Raw genomic sequence first — 15,260 nt, forward strand, 5'->3', positions numbered from 1 at the left:
CATTTTTGATTCTCTGAGTTAACTGATCTCAACAGTTGAGGCATGATCACCATGGGTTACTCAAGTTTATGTTTAAAAATTATTGGTAAAACGTATTGGGACTATTGCAGAATCATTTAAGAGACATCAGTCCTTCCCCTTCATGCTGATATAATGTCAAAGCAAAAGAACATGATGGAAGGAAATTGACTGACATTTAGAAGATTTGATCTGATTTGTAAAATGTTCACATTGGTGTTTTGTCTGGCGACCTATATCTACAGCAGAAGGGAGTTTGTGTGTTTTCGTTCACTTTGACTACCTCCCTGGCTTCTAGGCCGTGTCTTGTCCTTCAGCAGAGATGATGAGAGAGGAAAGCTCACCTCTACATGTCCTGGCACCAGGTGCAACACCTTCCTTCAAATTATTTGATAAAACAATGTTTGGTTCATCCTAAAAATAGAATGGTCATTAAGGTCACTTTGCAAATCACGGAGTTTGGTTAGGAACAACAACTTGAAGTTCCTTTTAACTTGTTCCAAGTTATTCATTCCCGTTGTGGGTCCACATTTTGCTTTCCTGGAGAGGCCTTTGTGGGCTCCAATGATTCTTAGAATTCGTGAAATTAGTTGCAATCAACTGGACATGGCATCTGGTCAGCCAAAAAGCATCTCCCTCACCAGCAATTTCTCAAACCTCAAATGGCCAGCGTTCCAGAGGAGGACAAAGAAAATGATACAAAGACTCTCTGAAATTTTCCTTGTATTGTGGCAACATTGACTTTAAAGACTAGTAGGAGGTTACTATGAATCATTCTTAAAAGTGACAACACACCCCCCAGGCTGCCTTTATGGAGAGTAGCAGCTAAAAATGCTTCCCTCCAAATCATAGAATCCCTACAGTGCAGATAGAGGCCATTCAGCCCATCAAGTCACCACCCAGACCCACATTTACCATGGCCAATCTATCTAACCTGCACATCTTTGGTCTCTGGGAGGAAACTGGAACACCCAGAGGAACCCCTCACAGACACGGGTGAACATGCAAACTCCACACAGAGAATTGCCCAAGGCTGGGATTGAACCTGGGTCCCTGCCACTGAGCCACCATGCTGCCCTTTTGCTGTGGGTCTTAATGACCATACCTACAGGTCAGTGTTTGTCCCAGTCGTGGTCTTGAAGGTGAGTTTGGCATGGTGCAGTCTCAAAGCTCTATCATGGTCATCACTACACTGACAGGGACTGGGGTCAGCTAATAGGGTCAGTCTGAACACCTTTCTGGCACAATTCCAAGGTGATATGATGTATGGCCTAATGCAGTGACAAGCAGATTCTGACATTTATTTCTTCAAACAATGTTGATTGGAGCAGAGTTTACTCACAACAAATTGTTTGCGCTGAACTAGTTATAAAAACAGATCAGAATAGCAACAATTCAGTGTTGTACTTAATAATTCTTAAAAACACTTGGGACAAGGCCATAGCTAGTAACACACTGTGTGCCTGTTCTAAGAACACCATAACGTAAACAATCCTATCACATGACTTTTAAAGAAATAGATTATTTCTATTTTAACAACAAATTCTTCGGCTACACAGATCAGGTACTGAAATAGACACAGTTCTCCAACATCTAGGGATAACTTTTCCGTTATTGAAAATTGCATTGATCTTTTATCATTGAAGAAGCTTCTCTCCCAGTTACCTGGTGATAACAAGATGAATCATTGATTTGGAATGTGATCACTCGGAAAAACAGAACAGTTTATCTTAAAGCCAATTTCAAAAGTGAAAATAAATTCCAAAGCCTGGCTTAACAATCACCTATCGATATGAGTAAGAGGTTAATCAGGGGTTAATCAATGATTGCAGCATTTCATGGAGGCAGCTCACCACCACCCCATATGGTAATCAGGGAATCAGTAATAAATGCATGGCCCAGCTGGTGATGCCCTCATCCCATGAAAGAAAGCAGAAATATAATCTGCATACATCCATGGTATTTTCTCCTATGTAGTTTTCTCCTCATCTTTCTTGAAGACTTCAAGTGCATTTTACAGTAATCCTTCAGTTGACACAAGTAGCCATTCTTCATGTGTGAGTCTTTATTGTGTTTGGCTGAAGGCAATTCAATCTTGAAGCCATCAAACTTGTGTGTAATCCTGTTCTCCATTCAAATACACACTGACGCAGCGCATTGATTTGATCTATTCCAGACTCTTAGCAATATAGATACAAATGAGCTTTACCTCCAATTCACCAAAAACAAAAATAAAGACTGTCACTTCATCTGGGCCCCTACCAACTCACCTTGATCTGTCCTCTCTCAGTCCCTTCAAGCCACTTTAACTACTTATATTTCACAGACATATGTTACTGAAATGATTTGTGTATATTCCAATAAGCAGAGAGAACCTAAGTTTTTCTGTTCTAAACATTAGCACTTCAAGGAGCAGTTTAACTGGAACTGCAGTCCTTAAGAGAGACTAAGGAATTACAGTCTGAGATCAGTGAAGTATGTGAATTATTAACAGTCATAGATTCTGTCTCTCACAGCCATGTTCCCAAATTTGCCCTCCAATGTGAGAAGTCCAGTGTTAGAAGGAGTTTGTCAAAGGCTGGTTGCCCTTCCTAATGCTTTCGGACAACAATTAGCATTTAGTCTTTCCATTCTGAAAGGCTATGTCCAATAGGTGACCTTTTAACACACAATAGTGAAAAAAATCCTATAAACACAATTATGTGAATAGGTCAATGAGCCCAAAATGGTATTTTGAATTGGTATCAGGAATCCTTTTCACACAAAGGTCGATCAACGCTCAAATGGTCTCTGGCAGTAGGTGAATTAAGTTGGGCCGAATGGCCTAGCTTCTTTGTAATTGCCCTGTGATCAGGATTCAATCCCACAGATCACCTCTTAGAGAAGGAAACTGCATATTGTTTGCTGCTGCACCTCAGCGATGACAGAAACACAAGGTGCCAACATCAAGGATGTCACCCAGAGCTGGATAGATGGGTTTTGCTCTGGTCATGGTGACTTTTTGTTCGACATGAACATGGCATTGAAATAAACCATGCACCCACCCCAGCCTCTACACCTAACACTCGACAGGAAAGTTCGCCCACTCCTCTAGCCAGGTGTTCATTTCCAAGTGTCAATAAGAATTTGTAAGAACTCCCTGAGGTCAATTTTCTTTCTAACCCTTTATCAATGTAAATTTATCTGTTAATAATTTGATCATGTGTCCCTTTGACTCAGACATGCAACATAATTCAGAGTAATTTTCTGGATTTGCTTTTTCAAACCACTTCGACCTCTTCTGGAAATTCGACAAGATATTTCAAACCGTTGTTTGACCCTGTGGAATCCTGGAACAGAACACCTACTCCCATCTAAAAGTGTGGTAAATTTAAGTTCTTGACCAATAAACAAAGACATCATCTTTACATGAAACATAAAGCTCAGTATGTGTTAACTGTACTCCAAAAAGACCGGTAGGTGGATCTACAGCAAAGGACTACATTTGTCCCATATGAAAGCATCTCCTGCTGAACCTGTATTTCACACTTTTCACAAGGGCGGCTATTTACCTCCCCCATATCTTCCCCTTTATATGGTACTGACAGTCTGGCCATCAGCCAAGTTTCTGTAGCCTAATCCAATGTCCACTCATCCTGGGTGAGCTTTGAGAGTTGGCACCAACAAGCTATTAATCTGTGTGATGCCTCATAGCCAAGCTGAATCCCGTGCTTGTGTGATGCAAACATACATATACTTTCCAACACTTAGACCAGATGGCCAGAACCTGGTCTCTCTGATCCTGGCCCTACTCTGACTGAGATCAGTCAAACTCAACACAGACTGAGGATTGGAACAAAGACTTCCTTGGGCTGTTCTACCATACCCAGTGATCCATTGGAAAAACTCACATTTGCACTACTAATGATCAGCTATCTCCTACTTGTTTCATACAGCACATGCTTTCCACACTGAATGTGGTAAAGACAAAACAAATACCCATCCTTAGGACAGCTGTCCACATTGGAGGCATGTCAAATTGCATTTATTGTCAAAGGGATTAGACTACTCATGTAGGAGAGCAGGAATAGAATGTGACCCACATCTATGGATTTGATGCAATATCGTAGAGGGAAATACAGGAGATAATGAAGTTTTTCTGGTTACATTCGGTTTATAACCTCAGACAAGCTCTCTGTTTTTGGTTTTGGCAAGTGCAGGGCTATCACTCGTGTATAAACTCATAAAGGAAAAATAATACTGTGCTATAAGAATAAAGCAAAGGAGTAGGTCTAATTGCATAACTCCTTCAAAGTGCCTGACTGGCCTCCTGTGCTGGAGTATTCTGTAAACCAATGCCACTTAAGTCTTTATTGCACCTTTCTTTTGATTTATAAGATCTATAAACTCAGGCACTTTTGAATAGACCAAGTTAAACTTAAGCAGTTAAGTTACACTAAGACAAAGTTTAAGCCTGCATATAATTTATTCTGATCAATACAAAAGGCAGAAGACCATTAAAAAAATTGCAACGTGCAGTGAAAAGTAATCCAGCAGGTTTTGCCAGTTAATACTCTGTCCTTCCTAATTTATTACATTTAAAATCACTTCAGGCCCTTGCTATATTGAGCTGCTTTAATACAGTTTATCTGCTTTTCATGAATGGATGTTGATAGACATCAGACTTACCTCCACTCAGCACCTTTCTCCTTGTGAAAAAAAAGTAAAAGAGTTCTTTGTATCCACCGTCGGATTGCTTGGCTGAGGACTGTGTCTGGTACGGCTCCACAATACACCTTGTACTGATGTTTCCTGTCTGGTTATAGCAGCTGAAGGCAGTGGCTGAATTTATAATCACACATTGTTTACCTGTACAAACACAATAGGCTTGCATCAGTTGACTTTTTGTGTATCCCAGCCAGTGATTAACTCTTCAATACATTTTTTGCTTAATTCAAGGAAGCAAGTTGAGACTGAAAACTATTTTGCCTCTTTGATGGGGTTGGGGATCGGGGTAATGAGAGGACCTCCCTCTGGGTCTGCCCTTGGGTAAAGATAGCCATCTAAAGGTTCGGAGTGGACATGATCCTTGGGGGTGGTCCCTCTGGCTAGAGTGGTAATGCCAACACCTCAGTCTGGTTGTAGAGGGGGTGCATGCCGTGTCTGGCTGCATACCTGAGATTTTCCCCAAACAACAGATTCAACAGGAACTGGACTGTGCTGTGGGGATGGGAAATACTATTACTTTCAAATAACATTACTATTGACTAATATTATTCTTAATTAATATTTCTATTTTGAAATGAAATGTTTGTATTTATAAGATTCTTTCCATGAATATTTCCATGTTCAGTCAGCAGTCAGGAAGGCAAACACAATGCTTGCATTCATTTCAAGAGAGCTACAATACAAGAGCTGAGGCTGTATAAGGTTCAAGTCAGATCTCATTTGGAATATTATAAGCAGTTTTGTGTCCTTTATCTAAGGAAGGATGTGTTGACATTCGAAGTAGTTCAGAGGAGGTTTAGAAGAATGATCCTGAGATGAAGGGCTTGTCATATGACAACTGGTTGAGGACTCTGGGTCTGTACTCAATGGAGATTAGAAGGATGAGGGGGAATCTGATTGAAATTTACAGAATATTGAGAGATCTGGATAGAGTGGACATGGAGAAGATGTTTCCATTTGTAGGAGACATTAGGACGCGAGCAGTGAAGGGATGACCCTTTAGAACTGAGATGAGGAGAAATTTCTTCAGCCAATCTGTGGAAATCATTGCCACAAAGGGCTGTGGTGGTCAAGTCATTAAGTATATTTAAGATAGAGTTAGATATGTTCTTGATTAATAAGGGGATCAAGGGTTTCTGGGAGAAGGTAGGAGTCATAGAGTTGTACAGTATGGAAACAGACCCTTCAGTCCAACTTGTCCATGCCAACCAGATATCCTAAATTCATCTGGTCCCATTTGCCAGCATTTGGCCCATACCCCTTTAAACCCTTCCTATTCAAGTACCCATCCAGGTGCCTTTTAGATGTTGTAATTGTACCAGCCTCCACCACTTCCTTTGGCAGCTCATTCCAAACATACGCCACCCTCTGTGTGAAAAATTTGCCTCTTAGGATGCTTTTATATATTTCCCCTCTTACCTTAAAGCTATGTCCTCTATTTTGGACTCCCCTATCTTAGGAAAAAGACCTTGGCTATTCACCCTCTCCATGCTCCTCATGATTTTATAAACCTCTATGAAGTCACCCTCAACCTCTGACGGCTCCAGAGAAAATAGCAACAGCCTATTCAACCTCTCCCTATAGCTCAAACTCTCCACCCTGGCAATATCCTTGTAAATCTTTTCTGCACCCTTTCAAGTTTAACGACATCTTCCCTTTGGCAGGGAGACCAGAACTGAATGCAATATTCCAAAAATGGCCTAACCAACGTCCTGTACAGCCGCAACATGACATCCCAACATGTATACTCAATGAACTGACCAACAAAGGCAAGTGTACTAAACACCTTCTTCACTACCCTGTCTACTTGTGACTCTACCTTCAAGGTACTATGAACCTACACCACACGGTCTCTTTGTTCCATTTTAAAAACACATCAGCCATGATCAAATGGCAGAGCAGACTCAATAGGCCAAATGGCCTAATTCTGCTTCTATATCTTATGGTCTTATGATAACCAGGCATATCAAAGTGTTTTATGGTAAATAAAATTGCGACATGGTGGATCAGTGGTTAGTACTGCTGCCTTGCGAAGCAGGTACCTGCATTCAATTCCAGCCTTGGGCAATTGTATAAGTGGAGTTTGTGCATTCTCCCTGTGTCTGCATGGGTTTCCTCCCACAGTCCAAAAATGAGCCGGTTTGATGGATCAATCATGCTACATTGCCCATGATGTGCAGGCTAGGTGGATTAGCCATGGGAAATGCAGGGTTGCCGGGACGGAGTAGGTCTGGATGGGATGCACTTTGGAGGATCAGTGTGGTCTTGATGGGCCAAATGGCCTGCTTCCACTCTGTAGGGATTCTATGAAAGTACTTTTTGATGTGTAGTCACTGTTGTAAAGCGGGAAATGTTAGTCCTTTATTTGTTGTATCCCTCTGAAAGAGTTACACTCATGCTTTTCTAATCTCACTGGGACAACCCGGAGTCTCCTTATCAAATTACGTATGAGAAGCATAGATGGTGCATGAATAGAAATGGACTGAATTTAGAGAACTGGCAATTCATGCAGAGAGGGGAGATTGAAATAGCACCAAGAAATGGATACATGGGGACAATTCCTTTTAAATGAAGAGGATTGAAAGAGCAGATTGTTGTAAAGTATCTAGCTTGAAAGGAATGGGAGAGGAAGTGATTAAAACTGTAAAGAGATAGTTAATTGCAATCTAAGTAGGGGCCTTTAAACACCTAGAGAGCATAGGAATAAAGAGTTCAGAAAGGAGTTCCACAATTTACACTCTTCATGGATAGAATAGATTAGGAAGAAAACTGGGAGGGAGGTGCTTCGCTGGTTCTTGATGAGCAGAAACTGGGTGCAAGAATCTTAAAGTTATTGCAGGTAATTTCACTCCCAATCAGCTTGACCAAGCATCACTCAGCAGCTGGAGAACCTGGTAGTTTAGGTCACTGGGGCTTTGATTGATATGGAAATCTGGGTTCTGTGACGTAGATAGGATCCCGATCGTCATGTGGGAGTTGAGTAGCACTGTGTAAGCTACTGTCAAAAAGGACAAGACCACAGACAACACAGTGTGGAGCTGGATGATCACAGCATCAGAGGAGCAGGAAAGTTGACGTTTTGGGTAGGGACCCTTCCTCAGAAATGGGGAGGGGCACTGGAGCTGGGAAATAAATAGAGAGAGGAGGGATGGGGCTGGGGAAGGTAGGTGGGATGGTGATAGGTGGATACAGGTAGGGAGTTGTGTGAATTGGTCAGTGAGATGGGTGGGGTGGATAGGTGGGAGAGAGGATGGACAGGTTGCATCAGGTCAAGGAATCGGGAGGGAGGATGAGTGGGGCTGGGGAAAGGTAGGTGGGATGGTGACAGGTTGGATGCAGGTAGGGGCTAGTGGGGATTGGTTGGCGGGAAGGGTAGAGTGGATAGGTGGGGAAGAAGATGGACAGGTTGTGTCAGGTCAAGGCGGCAGGATTGAGAGGGAGAGTTGGACATGGGATGAGGTTGGGAGTGAGGAGATTTTAAAACTAGTGAATTCTCTGTTAGGGCCATCGGGCTGTAGGCCCCTGAGGCAGGATATGAGGTGTTGCTCCTCCAGTTTGCGGATGGTGACATTGTGGCACTGGAGAAGTCCGAGGATGGACATGTCATCAAGGGAGTGGGAGGGGGAGTTAAAATGGTTGGCGACCAGAAGGTGTGGTCGTTTGTCGCATACAGAGCGCAGGTGCTCTACAAAATGGACCCCAAGTCTATGTTTGGTCTCATCGATTTAGAGGAGGCCACTTCGGGAGTGACGGATACAGTAGACCAAGTTGGAGTATGTACAGGTCGTATATGAAAGCTTTGCTCTGGGCCTTGAATGGAGGTGAAGAAGGAGGTGTAGGGGCAGGTATAGCACTTCCTGCGGTTGCAGGGAATGGTGCCGGGTGTTGTGGGGTTAGTGGGAGTGTGGAGCGGATGAGGGAGTCGTGGAGTGAGCAATCCCTATGGAAGGTAGATAGGTGTGGGGAGGGAAATATCTCTTCAGTCTTGGGGTTGGATTGTAGGTGGCGAAAGTGCTGGAGAATGGTTTGTTGGATGCGGAGGTTGGTGGGTGGTGTGTGAATTACTTTAATGGATCCAAAAGGAGTTGGATTGCTGTGCAAGAATTATAATTCTTCTTCTTACTCTACATTCAAAAGCCTCAACCCTAACCCCTTGGCAACATACTTTGCTATTGACCAGCAATAATTAGAATCCACCCAAGTAGAATGAGTCATGGCTGGAATTTTCAATTTTCTCAATTTATAGGGCTTAATTTTCTGGTACATCTTCCTCATGACTCTTTCAGTTCCTTGCCATTAGCTGTATTGCTGTTGATGAGATTGGAACAGTTTGCTAATATACTGTTCATATTGTAACATATTTTCCCTCTGGGGTTGTATAAAAATTGTATTGACATTTGATGTGTGCCAAATCTCAGGGGTTAATTCCACAATTTCAATGAAACCATGCAAAATGCTTTAGACAGCTTTGTAATTTAAACTATCAATTTAGCCAATATGTGACATAAGACATGCAGGCTTATTGTGGTGAAAATAATACCAGTCTCTCCGGCTCTTCTCCCTCTTGGACAAATACATTTCATTCAAGGTGTTGCAACTTTTAACATTCTGACTGGACCGATTTGCTATCTGAGTTGGAATGTGAATCTTGCACATTCCGCTGAGATTAAAATCCAACTTGTCATGATGCAAGAAGTGGACAAGAAAGAGACCAATTTTTATCTCAATGAATGGATGAGAAGTTTTGTACAGAATGGGATGAAAATAAGTGGCAGAGGAGTTGAGGGAGAGTTCTTGTAACTCTGCCCAAAGCCATTCAGAAATTTACACCATGAATTTTGTTTGAGGTTTTAGAAAATGCTTAGCTGATTGACAATGTTATTGAACATAAGTTCCAATACCCCAGAGTTTGGAGTCCAATGACTTTTATTCTTTCATGGGTCTTGGGCATCACTGGCTAATTATATATGCTTATTCTTAAATAATCTTTAGAAGGTCGTGGTAAGCCACCTTCTTGAACCTCTGCTGTCCATGTATATTAATTATACCTGAAGTGCTGTTAGTGAGGGATTCCAGGATTTTGACCTAGTACCAGAAAAGGAATGGTGATATATTTCCAAGTTAAGGTAGTGAGTGGCTTTCAAGGGAAATTGCATATGGTTGTGTTCCTATGATTCTGCTGCTGTTATCGTTCCAGGCTATACAGTTTGTTTCTGGATGGCCAGATTGAAGCGGACTTAGTGGGCTACTGCAGTGCATGTTGTAAATGGTACACACTTCTGCAACTTCTGACTGGAGCTTTGATGATGGAGGAAGTGAATGGTGAAAGTGATGGATGTGGTGCCAATCAAGTGGACTGCTTTGTTCTGGATTCTGTCATATTTCTTGAGCGTTGTTGGAGCTACACTCAGCCAGGCAAGTAGAACATATTCCATTATACTCGTGACTTGTGCCTTGTAAGTGGTCCACACAGGTTTTCGAAAGATGGGAGTTGAAGGATTCCTAGCCTCTGACCTGCTCTTGTAACAAATGTTTGGCCCAGTTCAGTTTCTGATCAATGGTATCCCCCAGGTCTTTGATAATGGGGAATTCAGCAATGGCAATGCTAAGATTGTTAGATTCTCTCTTGTTGGCTCTTAACCTAGGAGATTTTAAAACAGAAATGACATGGTAAACCACGGGACTTTTAATTTAATTTATCTTCTTTTCATCTGTCACACTTCAATTATATCTCTGATCTAGTGGAAGAAGGGGCAGCAAATCCATTTTGGATTGCTGTTGACCAAGTTAAACATTTGTGCAAATTGTCCGTTGTTATACTCAGCAAAACTGAGATTGTGCCAGAAACCCTCAATTTTTATTAAAAAATGATGAAATCAGCTGTAAGTCCTGAGAAATAAAATAGAGTAAAAACATAGCAGAAAGCTCTGATTATAGATCAGAAGTGCTTTACTTCAATGGCAAATCAAACTAAATAACTTAATTCTCACAGGAGAGAAATATTCTCAATTTTGCAGGAAGGTCTCACAACAGGAGCAAAATGTCCCCATAAATCTTTTAGATAAGGATGCAGCAAAAACAGGACTGGCTATTCTGTACTGATTACTTTTTCAAAATAACCAGAAAATGAAATTAGTTCTGATGAAAGGTCATTGATGTGAGTGCTGACTCTGTTTCTTTCTCCACAGATGCTGCCGGAATTGTTGAGCATCTTTATGTTTCAGAAAATTAACCACTGCCCACGTGCTTCAATTCCTCCACACGTAAATACACAAACGCTTTGGTGAAGCTTATTTGAACAGATTAGCTGGCTGGTGCATTGGTACAGCATAATCTGACACTTGATCCTATCAGACATTGTGTTGTAGGTGTGTCTGATATTTGTTACTGATGGACAGTGGAGTCTGTCAGAGACAGGAATGTGCCAGAAATTCAACTTAAAAAAAGGATTATGGAATATGAAGTGTTGGCTTCAAGCTGGTATTGCCAACTCGAACTCAAATAATTCCTGGAAGTACAATCAGATGAGATAGGTTTACAAATGATACATGACACAGAAATAGGCCATGATCCAATATATCTGGGCCACTTTATATGTGCTACTCTCATCTTTTTGAGAGAATGGTTACAACTCTGGATAATAAATGACTTCCTTTCAAATGCCTCAATTGAAGCTGCCTCTACCATGCTCTCAAGCAGTCTATTCCAGATCCCAACCACGCACTGCATGAAAAAGATTTTACCCATCTAGCTATTGCTTAGTTCATGGTTCTGAAGGGGTTAATTTTCATGTTACATTGGCTATGCCTGTTCTGTTGAAGTCAGAACCTTGGAAGTTTCACAAGTGATGGGATGCTTTTGGTGAACATTCCTCTCTTCAACGTCATTGCCACCATTCTTCCACATCACTGAGAGGACAATGTTAGATTTACAAAGACCAATGACATGGTGTAATCCACTACGACCAGCAGTTGACATATTAGCATGTTCACTCTGCATGCATTGCATATAAATGAAGAAAAAAATTGCAAATGAAATGTAGCTGGGATTTGCAAATGCTTGCTTAATATTCATATCCCTGTAATGTTCTAGTGTCCAGCAGACATGGATCACACTTTTGCCTATCAAAGTGACATTGGCTCTGCCCATCGTGGACATTGTTGTAATCATTTCCATTTGCACCTCCCATCTAGAGAATGTCAAATGATGGTAAGAAATGCAGCTCACAGTGGGCACTGGGCCCTGCTTGGTAGTCATGGTACACCCCATCTCCCCACCCTCAGTCTCCATGTCCTCTTTCACCTCACTCTATCCCAACTGCCCATATCCATCCTTCACCCTCTTACAGAGATCCACCCAATTAAAGTTAATCTCTAAATGTCCTCCCTGCCCCTGAACCTCAACATTATGCCTCAAGATGTCCACCCTGCTTCTCTATGCAAGCCCTGTGGAGGTTACAGTGGTGTCCACTGCTAGAAACCCCTTTCCATATCCTACCATGCCTTTCAATGCTGTCCCACCTCCCGTCAAATGTTGTGGATCTCCCCCCGTCACTGTCCTAGTCCCCACTACAATAAAAGCCTCTGTTTCCAACCCCAGTCTTGACTCCCTCAACAGTTTTGGCAGTGATCCCCTGTTGTCCCTACAGGCCATGTCAGCACCCTCCTTAAAGACTATATTCACTCCTTACCTCTCACTGAGCTCCATACATCTAGATATGACTGACCAGAGCCCTGACATCTGTCAGTGCAGCTCCCCGAATGACAATGCATGACTGCTCCTCATGGTCTGTTGCCCACTCCTTGGACTGTTGTCAGACTGATCCCTAAAGGTGAGTAGCCAAAGCAGACAACTGACTGTGATCAAGCCCCTGATTGTGAGCAGTGTCTGTGGCTAACAGTGCCGAGACCCCTGCCAACAGCTTCCTCCTTTGACTGGACTGAGGACTATCTCCCACCCAGTTTCTGACAAGATCATTTGGTTGAATACACATGGAGTGTGTTACCTGTGCAGGCAGCTGGCACATGCTATAGGTGCTAAGCTGAGGTCTTGTTATGATGCACAGCAAGATGTCCCTCCAACAACCAACCATCCCCTCCCCAGACAGATCCCCACTGACAAGCAACCTGTCTAGTGTCTGCACAAAGCAGCACATCAAGACAGAAGCACTGATAACTTTCAGCTCTGGCTAAGAGGCGCAGCAACTCATGGGTGTTGTGTAAATGCAGGTAGGCACTAAGTGAATGGGCACTAAGAGAAGAACTGACGGCCCTGAGCTGCAGCCAGGTCTAACCTGTGAGTTTATCCCTGCTGCAGCATTCAATGCTAGTTGCTGGTGCACCCTGCAATGTGGATTCATCCTTCCTAATGTTCTCCCAGTGTACCAGAGAAGAGCCACGATGAAGGATTGGCAAATGTCGGAAGCCAATGTCCATGGATACAGGGTGTGTGTGGCTGTTGTCCATGGATTGTGCACTGAGTTGCTGTTTGAAGCTGAGCAACATGAAAACTGGAGAGATATGAAGTGAAATGGGAAAAGTGATAACACTTCCTAACAGAGATAGTAGGACCTGCAGATGCTGGAGAATCTGAGATAACAAGGTGTAGAGCTGGATGAACACAGCAGGCCAAGCAGATCATAGGAGCAGGAAGGCTGATGTTTCGGGCCTAGACCTTTCATCAGAAAAGGGGGAGGGGAAGGGGATTCTGAAATAAATAGGGAGAGAGGGGGAGGCGGATAGAAGATGGATAGAGGAGAAGGTAGGTGGAGAGGAAACAGACAGGTCAAAGAGGCGGGGATGGAGCCAGTAAAGGTGAGTGTAGGTGGGGAGTTAGGGAGGGGATAGGTCAGTCCAGGGAGGACGGACAGGTCAAGGGGGCGGGATGAGGTTAGTAGGTAGGAGATGGGGGTGTGGCTTGAGGTGGGAGGAGGGGATAGGTGGGAGGAAGAACAGGTTAGGGAGGCGGGGACGAGCTGGGCTGGTTTTGGGATGCGGTTGGGGGAGGGGCGATTTTGAAGCTTGTGAAATCCACATTGATACCATTGGGCTGCAGGGTTCCCAAGCGGAATATGAGTTGCTGTTCCTGCAACCTTCGGGTGGTATCATTGTGGCACTGCAGGAGGCCCAGGATGGACATGTCGTCTGAGGAATGGGAGGGGGGAATATGAGTTGCTGTTCCTGCAACCTACGCTCGGTTCACAATAAACAACTGCACCTCCCAGTCGCGAACCATTTCAACTTCCCCTCCCATTCCTCAGACGACATGTCCATCCTGGGCCTCCTGCAGTGCCACAATGATGCCACCCGAAGGTTGCAGGAACAGCAACTCATATTCCGCTTGGGAACCCTGCAGCCCAATGGTATCAATGTGGATTTCACAAGCTTCAAAATCTCCCCTACCCCTACCGCATCCCAAAACTAGCCCAGCTCGCCCCGCCACCCTAACCTGTTCTTCCTCCCACCTATCCCCTCCTCCCACCTCAAGCCACACCCCCATCTCCTACCTACTAACCACATCCCGCCCCCTTGACCTGTCCATCCTCCCTGGACTGACCTATCCCCTCCTTATCTCCCCACCTACACTCACCTTTACTGGCTCCATCCTCGCCTCTTTGACCTGTCTGTTTCCTCTCCACCTATCTTCTCCTCTATCCATCTTCTATCCGCCTCCCCCTCTCTCCCTATTTATTTCAGAACCTCCTTCCCCTCCCCCATTTCTGATGAAGGGTCTAGGCCCGAAACGTCAGCCTTCCTGCTCCTATGATGCTGCTTGGCCTGCTGTGTTCATCCAGCTCTACACCTTGTTATCCCACACTTCCTAACAGACTCAGGGTATGTGAAGGGCTATACAGAACACAAGACTGAATTTCGGGAGGTGAAAATTCTTAAGATACAGCATTACCTGAAAATTAAAAATTAAGGCTGAAGCTGAGAAAATTAAGAGACTATTATGTTCAGGGATCTGATTTCAGATTATGTTATTAACAGACAAAACTCAAAGAAAGAACAATTTGAAACAGAAATTGCTGAAAATGCTCAGCAGGCCTGGCAGTTTCTGTAGAGAGAAAGCAGAGTTAATATTTTGGGTGCAATCACTCTTCTTCAGAGCTGCACTTGTTCTGGAAGATTTTGATAATTACTTCAATTTAAAAAAATGAAAATTCTTGACCAAACAAGATTTAACAGTTGAGTTCAGCATCCAGGAGAATCCATAGACAGTTTCATTAATTACCTCAACAGGTTAATGGAAAACTGTGAATATGAAGCTTTGAAATCAGAATTCATACAATACAAAACTATTATTTGATTTCATCTTTTGATGAAACTTTGTCAGAATTATTACAGTCCAAAAAAGATTTAACTTTAGATAAAGCTATTCAGATCATGCTGGAATCAGAAATCAGACAGATTCATCGACAGATCATGACAGGAAATGACCAACACTATTTCAAGAGGACAGCAAAGTCTATTAACTTTTTAAGGTATGGATGCTCTTAAGAGGCACTTGAGAAGCCTACACAGGAAACAAGCCAA

The 15,260-nt window shown here is 43.1% G+C and overlaps 1 protein-coding gene across 2 annotated transcripts in view; it reads right to left on the reverse strand.

The window, feature by feature from the left end:
* LOC109915098 (SAM pointed domain-containing Ets transcription factor) overlaps window positions 1-4,786 on the reverse strand; it is a 72,724-nt gene extending 67,938 nt beyond the window's left edge. For both annotated transcript variants that reach the window (XM_020514699.2, XM_048612125.1), the window contains exon 1: window positions 4,687-4,786. The gene's annotated coding sequence lies outside the window, so the exon portion shown is untranslated. The remainder of the gene's footprint in view (window positions 1-4,686) is intronic.
* Between the last annotated feature and the right edge of the window lie 10,474 nt (window positions 4,787-15,260).

Source organism: Rhincodon typus, chromosome 25 (genome assembly GCF_021869965.1).
Source record: "Rhincodon typus isolate 14 chromosome 25, sRhiTyp1.1, whole genome shotgun sequence".
Taxonomy (NCBI): Eukaryota; Metazoa; Chordata; class Chondrichthyes; order Orectolobiformes; family Rhincodontidae; genus Rhincodon; species Rhincodon typus.